Source organism: Chenopodium album, chromosome 5 (genome assembly GCF_948465745.1).
Source record: "Chenopodium album chromosome 5, dcCheAlbu1.1, whole genome shotgun sequence".
NCBI lineage: Eukaryota > Viridiplantae > Streptophyta > Magnoliopsida > Caryophyllales > Amaranthaceae > Chenopodium > Chenopodium album.
In genome coordinates, this window is record NC_137838.1 from 36,717,745 (window position 1) to 36,722,937 (window position 5,193).

The window sequence follows — 5,193 nt, forward strand, 5'->3', positions numbered from 1 at the left end:
AAATAAATAAATAAAAAAAATTATTGAAAATTAGCTTAACCATTGTGGGATTAATTAGCTACAAGATAGATTAGCTTTGTAATCCTAGGTTGCATGGCAAGCTAATTTCATAATTAGCTTACCATTGGAGTTGCTCTTAGTATATTAAATATATAGAGCGCCTATCAAAGTTAACCGCTCTATTTGATACATGCAAAATTTTAACTAGACAATATATGGCGCCTCTCTTGGTTAACCGTTCTATAAGTATTTAAAAAAAAAAAAAACCGTGTATACCACTAAGTTACTAACCCTAACTTCTTTCCTCTCAATCAAGCCGTCACTTCTCTAATTTCTTATTTCATTCCACATCTCCCTCCTCTAACCCTTACTCCTTCTCTGATTTCTCTCTCCTCTAAGTTCTAACTTCATCCCTCAATTACACCATGTTCTATTTCCATCATCACCTCCAAGGCTCCAACCCGCAGTAGATTAAAGCAAATCAAAACCCTCGTTCATCACCATCATGGCAGCCCCTTCAACCTTGGTTTGTCCGCGGTGGGTTGATCTAATTCTTTTCACAAACTAACACCGTCGATCGAGTCGGAGAACCCTAATTTTGTGTTCGAATTTCGATGTACAAATGTTGCAATAAAACTCATTGAGAAGTGTATAGATGCAATAAGGTATATCAAGATTAGTCTCATTTGTGTTCTAATTTCAATGTTCAAATTCGTTTTTTGGCTGTTTTAAAGTGATTGATATGATTTTTTTTTGGCTTATTTTCCGATCTAAAGTTCATGATTTCATTCTTTTTCAGATATCTGATCTGATTTTCATTTTAATATTTTGTTTTACTTCTCAATTGTTTTAGATCTGTGGGTTTTTGGTGCAGTTTCTCTGTGGGTTTGGTTTTCAAGTTATAACCTCTGATTTTATCAATTTTCTATCGATATTTTACTTTAGATTTTATTCTAATTTGAATTTCTGTTTTTCACTTTATCATTTTGTTTTAAGTATCCATTGTTAATTTTAAATCCCAAACTTCTGATTTACACCTTTAGATCGATTTGGTTTAATTTTTATTTTTTATTAAGGAAATTGGAGTACTCACAATAGAAATAATTATGTATCCTTTTTTTTTGTAATTGCAGTGTTGGTTCTTGGTTGTTGTTTTGATTTTTGGGTGGTTGATTCGTGAGCAGGGGTGTGGGTTGTGGCTGCTCTGATTAAAGTGGTGGTTGTCTGAATTGCTGCTGGATAAATTAGACGCGGGTGCAAAGGAGGTGGTTGTATCGCTGATTGGGGCGGTGCTCGGAGGTGTTGCTGGCTTTTGGAGTTAAATTAATTGTTAATAGCAGTGGTGGTCGTCTAAAATTGTACTACCATTAAAATTGTTTTATAATTCATTATGGTGTTTTTATTAGTTTTCCATGTGTACTATAGCTTAATTGTATCAATATTCCTTTTTTTTTAAATGTAATCAATATTTCGTATGATTTTTTTATTAAACGATGTAATCAAATGCGATTTGATTATCATAATTCGTATTTACAAGTACTAGTCTTTTATTTATCACTTAATGCAGTTATTATTGTTATTACTAATTATTATTTAATTAATTAATATTATTATTATTATTATTATTATTATTATTATTATTATTATTATTATTATTATTATTATTATTATTTTTTAATAAAAAATAAGGAAAACAAAACTGTCATCTACTATAGGCGATCTAAAACCATACAAATAGAAAACGCTTTTCTTAAGATGACAATTCTATTTTCCATGTTGTTTATATATTTTGTACATAGTATAAGAATCGTCTATTCAAGATAGGCGTTTTTTTATTGTAATGTATACAGAACGCCTCAAATAGGCGTCTAGTATACTTTATAAGGCACCCTAGTTGAAGAACGCCTCTAAAGTGTTCTATATTGCCTATTTCAGGCGTTCTCTTTTGCGTATTTTGTGGTAGTGCACGAGTCTTAATAAATTCACCTAATCACACATGTTGAGTCATTGCACACACTTTGTCTTTGAGTAACGCACTATATTGTTTATGATCGTATATTAGGACCATGCATGCGTCGTTTTTCGTCGTAATAAGAATGAGTGGAGTACTTCCCATTGGTTTTGAAAATTCTTTCATACACTCTTCCTTTCTAATCCGAGTATTGAGTCAATGCATTAAGTTAGCTTATTTTGTTCCATAGTAATTGAGTTCAAAAATCACTAGGTAAGAGTTGGAAGAATAAGGGGAACGTCACTCCTTCCTTCTTTTCTTCTAATCAAAGCATCAACAACAACAAATTTCTTGTCTCCCCTACCAGTAACAAGTAATTCATAAGCAACCATGAAGAAGAAGCACAAGACAAGTTTCCATATAAGATTTCATGCTTTTTTTTCTTCTTTTTTTTTCAATCCTCTCCCCTAATAAGTCTAGCATAGGTTCCCGTTATCCATCTGTACTATTTATGTGTCATATATGTTTCTTACCTTTTCCATCAATGAGCATTCCTTTCCTTTGCAATCAATCATCAAATTCATTTGTAAAAAAAAAAAAAAAAAGAAAAAAAAAATCAATTACCGAAATAAACACAAGGTACACCAATGACTTGAGGCACCTATTAACCGCTCAATAACATATTCATTTCTTCGTCAACAACATTAAGCCTCGTCTAACGGTTGGCCTCATTTATTCAACCCATATTCACCTAACCTTGGGATGGGAAGGTGTGCAAATTTTGTAACATTCAGAAAGCAAGTTCCAATAAAAAAGAAAAATAATAAGTTAAAAGTCAATGTCCAAGTTCAAATAAAAATGTCTCCCCAAAGCAAAACCTGATGATGAACAACATTTCACCGCCATTATTGGTCGGTTTGAGTATTTAATCTTGGAGTGGTTCAATCCATATTTAAATTTCATAAACCAACCCAACTTCTAGCCCATTTCCCCAAACCATAACTTATATTCCTCTTTTTGTGCCTTTAAACCCAAAATAATTCATTTCGTGTCCTTTAAAATCATTCATTTCGTGTCATTTTTATAAAAATGTTTAATCTAGTTTATTTTGCTCCATAATCTGGGTCCAATGATTGAATAGTTGTATGGGGATTTAAAATTGCTTTCCAACGATATATAATAATCCCAAATCCGCGTTATAATGAATAAGTTATGGCCAAAATATTAAACTGAGCCCAAACCGAACCTAAGCCCACCTTACCTACGACCCAATGATCATGTGGAGGGTCCAAATTATTTAATCCAATTCCTAAACCAATTAGGGTTAATTAGTAACTTGTATAAGTTTTTTAAAGATCTTAATTATCCTTTTTGAAAAGATAAGATTAAAGAGTTTGAAATTGAATAAAACTACTTTTTTTTTAAAGTCCTAATTTTATTAGTATTGAAAGACATTCAAAGATAGACAGATAATATTTTCGTGCCTCATAGATTTTATCCAAATTTTATATGGTTGGATAGCCCTTGAAATTATCTTTCCAATGATACATTATAATATCAATTTCGAGCTATAATGGAAAACATATGAATAAAATATCAAACTCTATCCAAAACTGACACTGTCTCACTATTTCGGCCATATCTTTTATTCTATAAAATATTTTAATCTGATTCTAATTGGGTTAGAAATTAGACTTCAAGATCTTTCCAACGATATCTTATTCATCTTAATCCGATTTCTGCATCAAAATATATGATAAAAACAAAAATCGCAAAAACTGCAGTCTACCGAGTTTTATTCTGATTTAATTCGGATGTTATCTTAATTCTTCGACCCTTCTTTTTTTCTCTATAAATAGGGGCCATATCACCCCTTTTACCAATCATCAACAAGCTTGATCATGAAATCATTCTCTCTTCCTCTCTTTTACACGAAAATTATTCTATTTTCTCTCCCATATTCTAAGCCTTAAACATATATTCCTAATTACACCATTATTCACTTAGCACTACAAGGAGTCCAAACATAACCCGAAGTTCCTTCCTTAAACCAAGGCGTGAAAGGTACACAAAACTGAGGGTTTGAACCAAATCAACTCAAATTTCTTTTTAATTTAATTTAATTTTCTTTATAATTTTTTTATAGAAGTTACTAAATATTTATTCATGATGTAGCAATTTAAAGGAACACGCGGAATGTGAGTAATTAATTTAATTACTTATTCTTATTTAAATATTTCTAATATCATGATTAGGTTTATTATTATTTGATTTGACTAACAATATTATTGTTGAATTGCTTCCAATATTAATGTTAATTCTATTAGTATTATTTATTGATCACAACATTGCATGTTAAAGGGAATATGTAATTGAAAATCACGCCTAATAAGATAATTTGGACAACCGGTTTAGGATCCTTTTTAATCTTGGTTTTAATTCAAGTGATCACAAATATTTTAGAATTATGTGTTGCATTAATATTAAACCAATTTAGCTTAATAATAGTTTGGAGCAAATTAAATATTTTGTTTGTATGCCTTTGAGATCACAGGAATCACTTTTCACTATAAGAATCGAGTAGAGGCCAATACAGGCAAATGTGACTCCATGACTCACTTCGTACCAACATCCCCGATCCTCATTTTGTGGTTTTGAACTATATGGAGTTAGTAATCTCATGGTTTATGAATGGGGTGTAACCTTCACGGGTCAATCGTTGTTGCCTATCGTTGTCCCTTTATCGTGGTTGCCTTTTATAATCCGTGAACGGTTTACAAGTTCTTTAAAACTTGTTGGCGGCTCCCGACTTTCCTTGTCCCTTATCGTGTATCTCAATTCCCACTTCCTAAGAGTGCCAAGTATATTATCACATGCTTTAACGTAGGCGCACTTCGAGCAATGCCTACAAATTGTGATAGGGATTCCTCCAAATATATCCTTCACTTGCTGATGAAGTGATGCAGGCACAACCTTTAGGTCGTGAAGCCAAGGGCGTCCCAACAATAGATTGAAAGAGGCTTAATGTCTACCACTTGAAAAGTAGTGGCATGTTCTACGACTCATGTCGTCACATTCATAGTGATTGTCCCAAGAGTTTTGCGGCGAGTGTTGTCATAGGCTCTTATTCCCGTTATAGACGAGGACAAGTCTTCATCTTTTATCCTTATCATTCTCGCGGTTCGAAGTGGACAGACGTTAATGGCTTATCCATTATCTACAAGAGTCTTTGGGAGATTCAT

The 5,193-nt window shown here is 32.3% G+C and overlaps 1 long non-coding RNA gene across 1 annotated transcript; it reads left to right on the plus strand.

Moving 5' to 3' along the window:
* Positions 1-354: 354 nt before the first annotated feature.
* On the plus strand, positions 355-1,554 carry LOC145630681 (uncharacterized). The gene is made up of 2 exons (XR_014112176.1): positions 355-665; positions 1,134-1,554. It is a non-coding gene; the product is annotated as an uncharacterized LOC145630681 (long non-coding RNA).
* Positions 1,555-5,193: the final 3,639 nt, after the last annotated feature.